Genomic DNA, 16,067 nt, shown 5'->3' with positions numbered 1-16,067 from the left:
CCCAATGGGGAATTCAGGAGAAACCTCTTTACCCAGAGAGTGGGGAGAATGTGGAACTCGCTCCCACAGGGAGTGGTGGAGGTGAATAGTATCGATGTGTTTAAGGGGGAAGCTGGATAAACACATGAGGGAGAAAGGAATGGAAGGATAGGGTGATGGGGTGAGATGGAGAGAGGGGGGTGGGTGGGAGGAGGTTCGTGTGGAGCAGAAACACCGGCACGGAGCAGATGGGCCGAATGGCCTGCTGTATATCCGGTGAAGAACTCACATTTCTGTAACGCCTTTAACCGCTGCAAGATATCCCAAAGAGCCTCACAGCCAAATGACTCCCTTCCATTTATGAAGTGGGGGTCACCATCGTAATGGGGGGAAAAGCAAAAGTCAATTTGCGCACAGCAAGATCCCACAGAGGACAATGCGATAGTGACCCAGATCCGATTTTTATTTGACAGCGATATTCATTGGGGTGGGGGCGGTGGGGGTGGGGGGAGGGGGGGGTGAATATTAGCCCCACAACATTAAAACGGAAAACGTTATAAAGGTAAATGGGAGGACGCGGAGACAGGGACAAGGAGCCAGTCCTTACTCCAGATGTTGTTCATAGTCACACAGCAGGAGAAGGACATCCCTCTCTCGGACAGAACACTTTGCATTCAATGTCCGAGCGTAAAACAGTAAAAGTGAGAGTCAATCTCACATCCAAATTGCACTGAAGTCTGCCATCCTTCAGATTGTTAAAACTGTCCTCAGGTGAAACAGCTGATTTTTGTAAACATGTTGTTTTGTTTCGAACTGCGGTGGATTCAGAGACACAAGCTCCATGGAAGCCCTGTCGGCCCAGCAAAGTGAGTCAGTGTCTCAGTCCGTCGCACACTTACTTCTGACTCACAGGTTTGTGCGCACCAGCCTCCCAGTACAAAGACCAGGAGCTCACAATCCAGACTGACATTCGGCCAAGGGAGGCGTCGCGGGGAGATCCCACGGCCACTATTTGGAAGAAGAGCAGGGGGTGGGGTGGTGGGGGGGGGGGGGGGTGGGGGGAGTTCTCCCCGTGGTCCTGGGGCCAATATTTATCCCTTAAACAACATCACTAAAAAAAAAACCCAGATGATCTGAGTCATTATCACATTGCTGTTTGTGGGATCTTGCTGTGCGTAAATTGTCTGCGGTTCCTACATTACAACAGTGAGATCACACACAACAAAAAGGTCCTTCGTTAGCTGTGAAAGGCTTTGGGACGTCCTGAGGTGGGGAAAAGCGCTACTTTCCCTGAGTAACTCTGGTGCCACTGTCCAGGAAGGTGTCCATATCAAACATCCTCCCCCAGTGTCCATTACAGGCCCCACAGAAACCGCAACTACCCTCAGTCTTCAGGTCACACGGGGGCATTTTTGTTTTTCCAATTGCAGGGCGGAGCTAACACTTCCTGAGGGGCCGAGTAACAGAAAACCAAATCTCTCCTCTTCCTCCCTGGGAGAAAATAACTCCAAAAACTACAGCATCAAATAGAAGAAATTTAATAAACACTCTCTCTCTCTCACACACACATACTCTCTCACACACATACACACACTCTCACTCTCTCACACACACGCTCTCTCTCTCACACACATCTCTCTCACACACATACACACTCTCTCACACACACACATAGCCTCTCCCACACACTCTCTCTCACACACACACACGCTCTCTCTCACACACACACATACTCTCTCTCACACGTACACACGCTCTCTCCCTCACACACACTCTCTCTCTCACACACACACGCTCTCTCTCACACACATACACTCTCACACACACACGCTCCCTCTCTCACACACATCTCTCTCTCTCACACACACGCTCTCTCTCACACACACACACGCTCTCTCTCTCACACACACACATCTCTCTCTCACACACACACATACTCTCTCACACACACATCTCTCTCTCACACACACTCTCTCACACACACACGCTCTCTCTCTCTCACACACACTCTCTCACACACTCTCTCACACACACGCTCTCTCTCTCTCTCACACACATTCTCTCTCTCACACACACACACGCTCTCTCTCTCTCTCTCACACACATACTCTCTCACACACACACACGCTCTCTCTCTCTCACACACATACTCTCTCACACACACACGCTCTCTCTCACACACACACACGCTCCCTCTCTCACACACATCTCTCTCTCTCACACACACGCTCTCTCTCACACACACACACGCTCTCTCTCTCACACACACACATCTCTCTCTCACACACACACATACTCTCTCACACACACATCTCTCTCTCACACACACTCTCTCACACACACACGCTCTCTCTCTCTCTCACACACACTCTCTCACACACTCTCTCACACACACATCTCTCTCTCACACACATCTCTCTCACACACACACGCTCTCTCTCTCTCACACACACACTCTCCTGGACTCAAAAATTGGGATTCCCCAAACACACACCAATATCTAACTTTCATTTCGAACTCTTCAGACCCGCGCCCCCATCCCCCGACCCCCACCCACCAGAGCTGGCAGCAACCCATCCACCCTGAGTGATCCCGAATGAATCAATCAATCACTCTTACAAACTACAAGCAGCACAGTTATAAACTTCAAAACTGGAAACCAAATCCACGTGTTCACCTAAGGGACCATCTCAAAAACATCACCTTTTCTAAAAAAAAAAGTGGGGATGTGCTGAACCATGAACTGTGCCTTAACGAAACCCACTCCCCGACTGAGAAAGTATATCATTCCTCTAACGCGGCCATCAATTCTGCTTATGTCCCCCAACCTCCTCTCCTGGAGACAGCGCCGATTGTTCGATGGTCCCTAAAATCAACCCGTGGCGGCAGAGACAGAGAGTTTGTATTCAGCGTTGGGACACAGCACATTAAACTGACCCGCTGGCTCGAAACGTTAACTCTTGATCTCTCTCTCTCTCTCTCGCCAGAGATGTGCTCAGACTTGATGGGTTTTCCCAGCTATTTTCTGTTTTTGTTTCGTGTGCCGGTCAAAGTTCAGTTCGGAAGAAAAAGTGATTGTGGCACCTTCCATCAACAGGCACAACTTTAAAAAGCTCACCAACTAACTCTGAAAAAAGATATTTTCTCCTGCAACATGGTTTAAAAAAAAAGAGACTTACAGATGTAAGTAACCAGGTTACTTACCATTTGATAGCCAATTGCAAACCAACACTTCTCTGGCAGGAAAAAGTTTAAGGCCAACTTCTGAAAAACTTTTCTAAACTTGTTTCCTGTTGTTTTGTTCACTAATATATGTCTACATATATATATTATATATATTTAAATCTCTACTCACCAGAGATGCTTTCGCCTCCTCGATTCACGTCCAGACTTGTGGCTGCAAAATGTGTGAGAGATTTTATCAAACTGCCCTCAGTCATTCCCAGAAATTTACATCAAGAAGATGATTCAAACTGTGTCCCCAGCCAACGAGAGGACGTCCCTTCCGACACACATCAATGACCATACAAGGCAGGGGTTGACGTCGGCCGCGCCCCGCCCACTTCTTAAAGGCGCCTTCGCCACTGTTAAGCAGCAAGAATAAGTGAAAGGGGGACATGCATTTATCTAGCGCCGCTCATTGCCTCAGGGCGTCCCATCGCGCTTTATGGCCCCAAACAATGAAGTGCTTTAATTTCTGAACTCTGCTCACTGTTGTAATGCAGGGAAGCCGGTAGCCAATTTGCACACAGCAAGATCCTTCATCAATCTGAGGATAACCCAGGTCATCAGTTTCTTTTTAGTGGTTTTGGTTCCAGGACATGGGGAGAACCCCCCCACCCACTCTTCTTAAACATAATGCCCATGGGATCTTTTACACCCACCTGAGACGGCAGACGGGGCCCAGCTTTAATGTCTCATCTGAAAGACGGCACCTCAGGCAGTGCAGCACCCCCTCAGTACTGACCCTCCGACAGTGCAGCACCCACTCAGTACTGACCCTCCGACAGTGCAGCACCCCCTCAGTACTGACCCTCCGACAGTGCAGCACCCCCTCAGTACTGACCCTCCGTACTGCAGCACCCCGTCAGTACTGAGGGAGTGCTGCACTGTCGGAGAGTCAGTACTGAGGGAGTGCCGCACTGTAGGAGGGTCAGTACTGAGGGAGTGCCGCACTGCCGGAGGGTCAGTACTGAGGGAGTGCCGCACTGTCGAAGGGTCAGTACTGAGGGGGTGCTGCACTGTCAGAGGGTCAGTACTGAGGGAGTGCTGCACTGTCGGAGGGCCTGTACCAAGGAAACGCTGTCTTGTCAGATTTGTCATCTTTCAGATGAGACATTAAACCCCCGTCTGCCCTCTCAGGTGAGTGTAAAACATCCCATGGCCTCTATTTGGAAGAAGAGGAGGGGGAAGCTCTCCTGGTTTCCTGGGGGCCAATATTGACACCTCCAACAACATCAGTAAAAAAGCAGATGGTCTGGGGCCATAATCACATTGCTGTTTGTGGGATCTTGCTGTGTGCTGCTGTGTTTCTTAGAACAGTGAGCTCACTGCAAAAGAAATCCTTCATTGCCTGTGAAATGCTTCGGGATGTCCTGAGGTGGGGAAAGGCGCTAGAGAAATGCAAGTCCTTTGTTTACCATGAGTTTAGGTCAATCTTAATCCTACATATGCATGTATACACAACCAAGGGTATCTTACACAAAGGCACAGTGTTAGTGAGGAGGCTCCCTCTCTCTTCAATTCCACCTCATCCCCACACTCTCTGCCATTGCCTTATCTTGACACCATGGACAGAGCCTGTATTGTACATTTAAAGGAATTTATTGATGTCAGCCTGGTCACTGGTTTCATTTTCTGGAAAACCTGGGGTTTGATCCCAAGGGGAACAGAATTAAAACTCGCTCCGTTACTCCTGGATAAGAGAAGGCACTTTGTACAGTGACATAGACAGGATTTGATGACACAGGATTTCATATATGCGGCACAGAAACAGGCCATTCAGCCCATCTGCTCCGTGCTGTTGTTTCTGCTCCACACGAGCCTCATCCCGCCCCCCCTCGCCATCTCACCCCATCCCCATATCCTTCTATTCCTTTCTCCCTCATGTGTTTATCCTGCTTCACCCTTTACTACATCGACACTATTCACTTCGACCACTCCATGTGGGAGCGAGTTCCACATTCCCCCCACTCTCTGGGTAAAGAAGTTTCTCCGGAATTCCCCATTGGATTTATTAGTGACGATCTTATATGGATGACCCCTAGTTCTGGTCTCCCCTCCCACCAGAGGAAACACTCCCTCTGTATCCACTCCATCGAAACCTTTCTGAATTTTAAATACCTCGATGAGGTCACCCCCCTCAGCCTTCTCTTTTCTAGAGAACAAAGACCCAGCCCGTCCATCCTGTCCTCATATAAACTCATGTGAGTTTACCCTCACATTTCTGGGATCATCATTGTAAATCTTCCCTCTCCAGTATCTCGATGTCCTTTCTGTAATATGGTGACCAGAACTGCTCGTGGTAATCTCAGTGCTGTCCAACCAAGTTTTGATGCAGGTTTACCGTCACTTCCCTACTTTTCAATTCTATCCCTCCAGAAATAATCCCTAGTTTTTGGTTTGATTTTTGCCTTGCCTTGCCTTGCTAACCTGCGGGGGCAACTCCCACTGTGTGGTCTTATTTGCACTCTGAAGGTGTTGGGGGAAACCTGCGCATGCAGTTAAATAACTCCCCGTGATTCAGGCTCGAGTGTATAGTCCAAATGCAAGGTTATTACTCAGGCATCAATCGTATAGTGACGATTACAGTTATCGATTCCAAACAGCCTGACTTATTGTAGGCTGGAGCTAATCCGACAAGGTGTCTGTAGATGTTGGACTCCCGACTGTCCTGTGACTTCTGAGCTTAAGGGAGCTGTTCCCTGGTATATTGTCTACCTTTTCCGTGTGAGTTATATTACACGGTAACCAGGATGTACGTTGAACTGAGTTGCTTCTCATCCAACCTGCAGAGTTGACATCACCGCCGTCTTGAGGATTTAACTGTTTAAGAAGTGAACATTAGAAAGGGAACAGACCGACCGAGACAACCTCAAATCATTAAATGTTACTGGGTGGGGGGCGCTCCCGATATTCTGGCCAACCCCCAGTATTCGCACCAGATTTGGGGGCACATCCAACGTGTCTCCTGGCAGAAACAGAACGTGCTAGAAAAAACTCAGGAGGTTTGTCGTTGCCCTGCGCAGAGAAAAGACAGAGTTAACATTTTAAGTCCGTATGGCTTTTCTCCAGAGCTGAAGAGATGTAGAAATGTGATGGTCAAAGGAAAGAACTGTGGATGCTGGAAATCCAAAACAAAAACAGGAATACCTGGAGAAAGTTTTTCCATGTATTTCTCTTTTTGTTTTAGAAATGTGTTGGGTTTTTTTAATACTGTTTAAGAGAGTGAGGGCTGGGTGGAACAAAATAGAAGGACAGAGATAGGTGAGAGATCAGGTGAGATTTGACAAAGATGTGTTGGACACAAGAGAAATGGAGTGCTAATGATTGTGTTAAAGACGAAAGCAGGTGTTAATAACGGCATGAGGTCAGACATCAGTTGGTGTTAATAGCAGAACAAGGGGTCAGTGCCTCTCTGAAAGCAAAACATGGGAACAAATTGCAGACTGGCACTTGGTGGGGTTAGAGGGCGGGGGAAGGAGGGGGAAAAAACCTCCTGACAGTTTCTCCTCCCATTGTTCTGGCCAATAACTGATGTTGGCAAAATTCAAACTCTGGTAATCACATTGAGATGTGATTAAATATTCGACCCGAGAGAATGCTAACAGTTGGTTAAAGAATTGGTTTCCATACATGGTTGACAGTCCCAGGTGAATGAATATTTAGCCAGAATCTGTTACAATCAGAGTCCAGTTATATTAAGAAACAATGACTGCATTTGTATAGCATTTCTAACATAGTAAAACAACCACAAAGCGTTTCACAGGAGCCTAAAAGAGACAGATTTTGACATCGAGCTGCAAAAGGAGATATTAGGACTGAGCATCACCAGTCAAAGACGTACATTTTCATAAAAGATGAGAGAAAGAGAGAAAGGGGCGGAGAGGTTTAGGGAGAGAATTCCAGAGCTCAGGGCCGCAGGCAGCTGAAGGCACGGCCGCCAATGGTGGAGCGATGGGAATCGGGGGATGGTCAAGAGGCCGGAACTGGAGAAGGGCAGAGATCTCGGAGTGTTGTAGGGGCTTGAGGAGGTTACAGAAATAGGGAGGGTTGTAGGGGCGGCGGAGGTTACAGAGATAGGGAGGGTTGTAGGGGCTGGAGGAGGTTACAGAGATAGGGAGGGTTGTTGGGGCGGAGGAGGTTTAGAGATAGGGAGGGTTATAGGGGCTGGAGGAAGTTACAGAGATAGGGAAGGTTGTAGGGGCTGGAGGAGGTTACAAAGATAGGGAGGGTTGTAGGGGCCGGAGGAGGTTACAGAGATACGGAGTGTTGTAGGGGCTGGAGGAGGTTACAGATATAGGGAGTGTTGTAGGGGCGGAGGAGGTAACAGAGATAGGGAGGGTTGTAGGGGCTGGAGGAGGTTACAGAGATAGGTAGGGTTGTAGGTGCTGAAGGAGGTTACAGAGATTGGGAGGGTTGTAGGGGTGGCGGAGGTTGCAGAGATAGGGAGGGTTTTAGGGGCTTGAGATGGTTACAGAGATAGGTAGTGTTGTAGGGGTGGAGGAGGTTACAGAGATAGGGAGGATTGTAGGGGTTGGATGAGGTAACAGAGATAGGGAGGGATGTAGGGGCTGGAGGAGGTTACAGAGATAGGGAGTGTTGTAGGGGTGGAGGAGGTTACAGAGATAGGGAGGGTTGTAGGGGTTGGAGGAGGTAACAGAGATAGGGAGGGATGTAGGGGCTGGAGGAGGTTACAGAGATAGGGAGGGTTGTAGGGACTGGAGGAGGTTACAGAGATAGGGAGGGTTGTAGGGCCTGGAGGTGCTAACAGAGATATGGAGTGTTCTAGGGTCTGGAGGAGGTTACAGAGATAGGGAGGGTTGTAGGGGTCGGAGGTTGTTAGAGATTGAGAGGGTTGTAGGGCCTGGAGGATGTTACAGAGTTGGGAGGGATGTAATGGTCGGTAGTTGTTACAGAGATAGGGAGGGTTGTAGGTGATGGAGGAGGTTACAGAGATAGGGAGAGTTGTAGGGTCTGGAGGTGTTTACAGTGATAGGGAGGGCTGTAGGAGTCGGAGGTTGTTACAGATATAGGGAGGGTTGCAAGGACTGGAGGAGGTTGCAGAGTTGGGATGGTCGTAGGGTTCGGAGGTTGTTACAGAGATAGGGAGGTTTGTAGAGTCTGGTGGAGGTTACAGAGATAGTGAGGGTTGTAGGGACTGGAGCAGTTTACTGAGATAGGGAGAGTTGTAGGGACTGGAGGAGGTTACAGAGATAGGGAGTGTTGTAGGGGATGGAGGATGTTACAGAGATAGGGAGGGTTGTCGGGAATGAAGGAGATTATAGAGATAGCGAGGGTTGCAGGGGCTGGAGGAGGTTACAGAGTTGGGAGGGTTGTAGGGGTCGGAGGTTTTTACAGAGATAGGGAGAGTTGTATGGACTGGAGGAGGTTACAGAGATAGGGAGGGTTATAGACGCTGGAGAAGGTTACAGGGATAGGGAGGGTTGTAGGTGCGGCGGACATTACAGAGATAGGGTGGGTCGTAGGGGTGGAGGAGGTTACAGAGATAGGCAGGTTTGTAGGGGCTGGTGGAGGTTACAGAGATAGGGAGTGTTGTAGCGACTGGAGCAGGTTACAAAGATAGGGAGGGTTGTAGGGGTGGCGGAGGTTACAGAGATAGGGAGGCTTGTAGTGGCTGGAGAAGGTTACAGAGATAGGGAGGGTTGTAAGGGTGGCGGAGTTTACGGAGATAGGGAGGGTTGTAGGGACTGGAGGAGTTTACAGAGATAGGGAGTGTTGTCGGGGCGGAGGAGGTTACGGAGATATGGAGGGTTGTAGGGGTTGGAGGAGGTTACAGAGATAGGGAGGGTTGTAAGGGTGGCGGAGTTTACGGAGATAGGGAGGGTTGTAGGGACTGGAGGAGTTTACAGAGATAGGGAGGTTTATACGGGCTGGAGGAGTTTACAGAGATAGGGAGGGTTGTCGGGGAGGCGGAGTTTACAGAGATAGGGAGGGTTGTAGGGACTGGAGGAGGTTACAGAGTTGGGTGAGTTGTAGGGGTCGGAGGTTGGTACAGAGATAGGGAGGCTTGTAGGAACTGAAGGAGGTTACAAAGATAGGGACGGTTGTTGGGACCGAAGGAGGTTATAGGGATAACCTGTTTCATTTTCTGGAAAACCTGGGGTTTGATCCCAAGGGGAACAGAATTAAAACTAGCTCCGTTACCAGTCCAACAACATCAGTAAAAAAGCAGATGGTCTGGGGCCATAATCACATTGCTGTTTGTGGGATCTTGCTGTGTGCTTCTGTGTTTCTTATAACAGTGAGCTCACTGCAAAAGAAATCCTTCATTGGCTGTGAAATGCTTCGGGATGTTCTGAGGTATGGGAAAGGCACTAGAGAAATGCAAGTCCTTTGTTTACCATGAGTTTAGGTCAATCTTAATCCTACATCTGCATGTATACACAACCAAGGGTATCTTACACAAAGGCACAGTGTTAGTGAGGAGGCTCCCTCTCTCTTCAATTCCACCTCATCCCCACACTCTCTGCCATTGCCTTATCTTGACACCATGGACAGAGCCTGTATTGTACATTTAAAGGAATTTATTGATGTCAGCCTGGTCACTGGTTTCATTTTCTGGAAAACCTGGGGTTTGATCCCAAGGGGAACAGAATTAAAACTAGCTCCGTTACTCCTGGATAAGAGAAGGTACTTTGTACAGTGACATAGACAGGATTTGATGACACAGGATTTCATATATGCGGCACAGAAACAGGCCATTCGGCCCATCTGCTCCGTGCTGGTGTTTCTGCTCCACACGAGCCTCCTCCCATCTCACCCCATCGCCATATCCTTCTATTCCTTTCTCCCTCATGTGTTTATCCAGCTTCCCCCTTAACTACATCCACACTATTCACTTCCACCACTCCTTGTGGGAGCGAGTTCCACATTCCCCCCACTCTCTGGGTAAAGACGTTTCTCCGGAATTCCCCATTGGATTTATTAGTGAGGATCTTATATGGATGACCCCTAGTTCTGGTCTCCCCTCCCACCAGAGGAAACACTCCCTCTGTATCCACTCCATCAAATCCTTTCTGAATTTTAAATACCTCGATGAGGTCACCCCCCTCAGCCTTCTCTTTTCTAGAGAACAAAGACCCAGCCCGTCCATCCTGTCCTCATATAAACTCATGTGAGTTTACCCTCACATTTCTGGGATCATCATTGTAAATCTTCCCTCTCCAGTATCTCGATGTCCTTTCTGTAATATGGTGACCAGAACTGCTCGTGGTAATCTCAGTGCAGTGCAACCAAGTTTTGATGCAGGCTTAACATCACTTCCCTACTTTTCAATTCTATCCCTCCAGAAATAAACCCTAGTTTTTGGTTTGATTTTTGCCTTGCATTGCTAACCTGCGGGGGCAACTCCCACTGTGTGGTCTTATTTGCACTCTGAAGGTGTTGGGGGAAACCTGCGCACGCAGTTAAATAACTCCCCGTGTATCAGGCTCGAGTGTATAGTCCAAATGCAAGGTTATTACTCAGGCATCAATCGTATAGTGACGATTACAGTTATCGATTCAGACAGCCTGGCTTATTGTAGGCTGGAGCTGATCCGACAAGGTGTCTGTAGATGTTGGACTCCCGACTGTCCTGTGACTTCTGAGCTTAAGGGAGCTGTTCCCTGGTATATTGTCTACCTTTTCCGTGTGAGTTATATTACACGGTACCCAGGATGTACGTTGAACTGAGTTGCTTCTCATCCACCCTCCAGAGTTGACATCACCGCTGTCTTGAGGATTTAACTGTTTAAGAAGTGAACACTAGAAAGGGAACAGACCGACCGAGACAACCTCAAATCATTAAATGTTACTGGGTGGGGGGCGCTCCCGATATTCTGGCCAACTCCCAGTATTCGCACCAGATTTGGGGGCACATCCAACGTGTCTCCTGGCAGAAACAGAACGTGCTAGAAAAACTCAGGAGGTTTGTCAGTGCCCTGCGCAGAGAAAAGACAGAGTTAACATTTTAAGTCCGTATGGCTCTTCTCCAGAGCTGAAGAGATGTAGAAATGTGATGGTCAAAGGAAAGAACTGTGGATGCTGGAAATCCAAAACAAAAACAGGAATACCTGGAGAAAGTTTTTCCAGGTAATTGTGTTTTTGTTTTGGGTTTTTTTAATACTGTTTAAGAGAGTGGGGGCTGGGTGGAACAAAATAGAAGGACAGAGATAGGTGAGAGGTCAGGTGAGATTTGACAAAGATGTGTTGGACACAAGAGAAATGGAGTGCTAATGATTGTGTTAAAGACGAAAGCAGGTGTTAATAATGGCATGAGGTCAGACATCAGTAGGTGTTAATAGCAGAACAAGGGGTCAGTGCCTCTCTGAAAGCAAAACATGGGAACAAATTGCAGACTGGCACTTGGTGGGGTTAGAGGGCGGGGGAAGGGGGGGGGAAAAACCTCCTGACAGTTTCTCCTCCCATTGTTCTGGCCAATAACTGATGTTGGCAAAATTCAAACTCTGGTAATCACATTGAGATGTGATTAAATATTGGACCCGAGAGAATTCTAACAGTTGGTTAAAGAATTGGTTTCCATACATGGTTGACAGTCCCAGGTGAATGAATATTTAGCCAGAATCTGTTACAATCAGAGTCCAGTTATATTAAGAAACAATGACTGCATTTGTATAGCATTTCTAACATAGTAAAACAACCACAAAGCGTTTCACAGGAGCCTAAAAGAGACAGATTTTGACATCGAGCTGCAAAAGGAGATATTAGGACTGAGCATCACCAGTCAAAGACGTACATTTACATAAAAGATGAGAGAAAGAGAGAAAGGGGCGGAGAGGTTTAGGGAGAGAATTCCAGAGCTCAGGGCCCCAGGCAGCTGAAGGCACGGCCGCCAATGGTGGAGCGATGGGAATCGGGGGATGGTCAAGAGGCCGGAATTGGAGAAGGGCAGAGATCTCGGAGTGTTGTAGGTGCTTGAGGAGGTTACAGAAATAGGGAGGGTTGTAGGGGCGGAGGAGGTTACAGAGATAGGGAGGGTTATAGGGGCTGGAGGAGGTTACAGAGATAGGGAGGGTTGTAGGGGCTGGAGGAGGTTACAGAGATAGGGAGGGATGTAGGGGCTGGAGGAGGTTACAGAGATACGGAGTGTTGTAGGGGTTGGAGGAGGTTGCAGATATAGGGAGTGTTGTAGGGGCGGAGGAGGTTACAGAGATAGGTAGGGTTGTAGGGGCTGGAGGAGGTTACAGAGATAGGGAGGGTTGTTGGGGCGGAGGAGGTTACAGAGATAGGGAGGGTTATAGGGGCTGGAGGAGGTTACAGAGATAGGGAGGGTTGTAGGGGCTGGAGGAGGTTACAGAGATAGGGAGGGTTGTTGGGGCGGAGGAGGTTACAGAGATAGGGAGGGTTATAGGGGCTGGAGGAGGTTACAGAGATAGGGAGGGTTGTAGGGGCTGGAGGAGGTTACAGAGATAGGGAGGGTTGCAGGGGCTGGAGGATGTTACAGAGATACGGAGTGTTGTAGGGGCTGGAGGAGGTTACAGATATAGGGAGTGTTGTAGGGGCGGAGGAGGTTACAGAGATAGGGAGGGTGATAGGGGCTGGAGGAGGTTACAGAGATAGGGAGGGTTGTTGGGGCGGAGGAGGTTACAGAGATAGGGAGGGTTATAGGGGCTGGAGGAGGTTACAGAGATAGGGAGGGTTGTTGGGGCGGAGGAGGTTACAGAGATAGGGAGGGTTATAGGGTCTGGAGGAGGTTACAGAGATAGGGAGGGTTGTAGGGGCTGGAGGAGGTTACAGAGATAGGGAGGGTTGCAGGGGCTGGAGGATGTTACAGAGATACGGAGTGTTGTAGGGGCTGGAGGAGGTTATAGATATAGGGAGTGTTGTAGGGGCGGAGGAGGTTACAGAGATAGGGAGGGTGATAGGGGCTGGAGGAGGTTACAGAGATAGGGAGGTTTGTTGGGGCTGAGGAGGTTACAGAGATAGGGAGGGTTATAGGGGCTGGAGGAGGTTACAGAGATAGGGAGGGTTGTAGGGGCTGGAGGAGGTTACAGAGATAAGGAGGGTTGTTGGGGCGGAGGAGGTTACAGAGATAGGGAGTGTTATAGGGGCTGGAGGAGGTTACAGAGATAGGGAGGGTTGTAGGGGCTGGAGGAGGTTACAGAGATAGGGAGGGTTGCAGGGGCTGGAGGAGGTTACAGAGATACGGAGTGTTGTAGGGGCGGAGGAGGTTACAGAGATAGGGAGGGTGATAGGGGCTGGAGGAGGTTACAGAGATAGGTAGGGTTGTAGGGGCTTGAGGAGGTTACGGAGATAGGGAGGGTTGTAGGGATGGCGGAGTTTACAGAGATAGGGAGGGTTTTAGGGGCTGGAGAAGTTTACAGTGATAGGGAGTGTTGTAGGGGTGGAGGAGGTTACAGCGATAGGGAGGGTTGTAGGGGTTGGAGGAGGTAACAGAGATAGGGAGGGTTGTAGGGGCTGGAGGAGGTTACAGAGATAGGGAGGGTTGTAGGGACTGGAGGAGGTTACAGAGATAGGGAGGGTTGTAGGGGCTGGAGGAGGTTACAGAGATACGGAGTGTTGTAGGGGCTGGAGGAGGTTACATATATAGGGAGTGTTGTAGGGGCGGAGGAGGTTACAGAGATAGGGAGAGTTGTAGGGGCTGGAGGAGGTTACAGAGATAGGTAGGGTTGTAGGTGCTGAAGGACGTTACAGAGATATGGAGGGTTGTAGGGGTGGCGGAGGTTACAGAGATAGGGAGGGTTTTAGGGGCTTGAGAAGGTTACAGAGATAGGGAGTGTTGTAGGGGTGGAGGAGGTTACAGAGATAGGGAGGGTTGTAGGGGTTGGAGGAGGTAACAGAGATAGGGAGGATTGTAGGGGCTTGAGGAGCTTACAGAGATACCGAAGGTTGTAGGGACTGGAGGAGGTTACAGAGATAGAGAGGGTTGTAGGGGCTGGAGGTGCTAACAGAGATAGGGATGGTTGTAGGGTCTAGAGGAGTTTACAGAGATAGGGAGGGTTGTAGGGGTCGGAGGTTGTTAGAGATAGAGAGGGTTGTAGGTCCTGGAGGATGTTACAGAGTTGGGAGGGATGTAATGGTCGGTAGTTGTTACAGAGATAGGGAGGGTTGTAGGGACTGGAGGAGGTTACAGAGATAGGGAGGGTTGTAGGGGATGGAGGAGGTTACAGAGATAGGGAGAGTTGTAGGGTCTGGAGGTGTTTACAGAGATAGGGAGGGCTGTAGGAGTTGGAGGTTGTTACAGATATAGGGAGGGTTGTAAGGACTGGAGGATGTTACAGAGTTGGGATGGTCGTAGGATTCGGAGGTTGTTACAGAGATAGGGAGGGTTGTAGGGACTGGTGGAGGTTACAGAGATAGTGAGGGTTGTAGGGACTGGAGGAGTTTACTGAGATAGGGAGAGTTGTAGGGACTGGAGGAGGTTACAGAGATAGGGAGTGTTGTAGGGGATGGAGGATGTTACAGAGATAGGGAGGGTTGTCGGGAATGAAGGAGATTATAGAGATAGCGAGGGTTGCAGGGGCTGGAGGAGGTTACAGAGTTGGGAGGGTTGTAGGGGTCAGAGTTTGTTACAGAGATAGGGAGAGTTGTATGGACTGGAGGAGGTTACAGAGATATTGAGGATTGTAGGGACTGGAGGAGGTTACAGAGATAGGGAGTGTTGTAGACGCTGGAGAAGGTTACAGGGATAGGGAGGGTTGTAGGTGCGGCAAACATTACAGAGATAGGGTGGGTCGTAGGGGTGGAGGAGGTTACAGAGATAGGCAGGTTTGTAGGAGCTGGTGGAGGTTACAGAGATAGGGAGTGTTGTAGCGACTGGAGCAGGTTACAAAGATAGGGAGGGTTGTAGGGGCGGCGGAGGTTACAGAGATAGGGAGGGTTGTAGTGGCTGGAGAAGGTTACAGAGATAGGGAGTGTTGTATGGGAGGTGGAGTTTACAGAGATAGGGAGGGTTGTAGGGACTGGAGGAGGTTACAGAGATTGGGAGGGTTGTAGGTGCTGGAGGAGGCAACAGAGATAGGGAGGGTTGCAGGGGCTGGAGGAGGTTACAGAGATAGGGAGCGTTGTAGAGACTGGAGGATGTTACAGAGCTGGGAGGGTTTTAGGGGTCGGAGGTTGATACAGAGATATGGAGGGTTGTAGGGACTGGAGGAGGTTACAGAGATAGGGATGGTTGTAGGTGCTGGAGGAGGTTACAGAGATAGGGAGGGTTGCTTGGGCTGGATGAGGTTACAGAGATAGGTGGCGTTGTAGTTACTGGAGAAGGTTCCAGAAATAGGGAGGGTTCTTGGGGCTTGAGGAGGTTACAGAGATAGGGAGTGTTGTAGGGTCTGGAGGAGTTTACAGAGATGGGGAGGGTTGTAGGGTTCAGAGGTTGTTATAGTGATAGGGAGGGTTGTAGTGACTGGAGGAGGTTACAGAGTTGGGAGAGTTGTAGGGGTCGGAGGTTGGTACAGAGATAGGGAGGCTTGTAGGGACTGGAGGAGGTTACAGAGATAGGGACGGTTGTTGGGACTGGAGGAGGTTATAGAGATAACCTGTTTCATTTTCTGGAAAACCTGGGGTTTGATCCCAAGGGGAACAGAATTAAAACTAGCTCCGTTACCCCTCCAACAACATCAGTAAAAAAGCAGATGGTCTGGGGCCATAATCACATTGCTGTTTGTGGGATCTTGCTGTGTGCTTCTGTGTTTCTTATAACAGTGAGCTCACTGCAAAAGAAATCTTTCATTGGCTGTGAAATGCTTCGGGATGTCCGGAGGTGGGGGAAAGGCGCTAGAGAAATGCAAGTCCTTTGTTTACCATGAGTTTAGGTTAATCTTAATCTACATATGCATGTATACACAACCAAGGGTATCTTACACAAAGGCACAGTGTTAGTGA

At 49.2% G+C, this 16,067-nt stretch overlaps 1 long non-coding RNA gene across 1 annotated transcript in view; it reads left to right on the top strand.

Annotated features, from left to right (window-relative positions):
• The window catches only part of LOC144671621 (uncharacterized), a 438,257-nt gene that overhangs the window by 20,391 nt on the left and 401,799 nt on the right, over window positions 1-16,067 (top strand). The gene's annotated exons all lie outside the window — the stretch shown is intronic.

This window comes from Cetorhinus maximus, chromosome 33, assembly GCF_964194155.1.
Source record: "Cetorhinus maximus chromosome 33, sCetMax3.hap1.1, whole genome shotgun sequence".
In the NCBI taxonomy this organism is placed as follows: Eukaryota; Metazoa; Chordata; class Chondrichthyes; order Lamniformes; family Cetorhinidae; genus Cetorhinus; species Cetorhinus maximus.
This window is presented reverse-complemented; position numbering and strand designations above follow the sequence as displayed.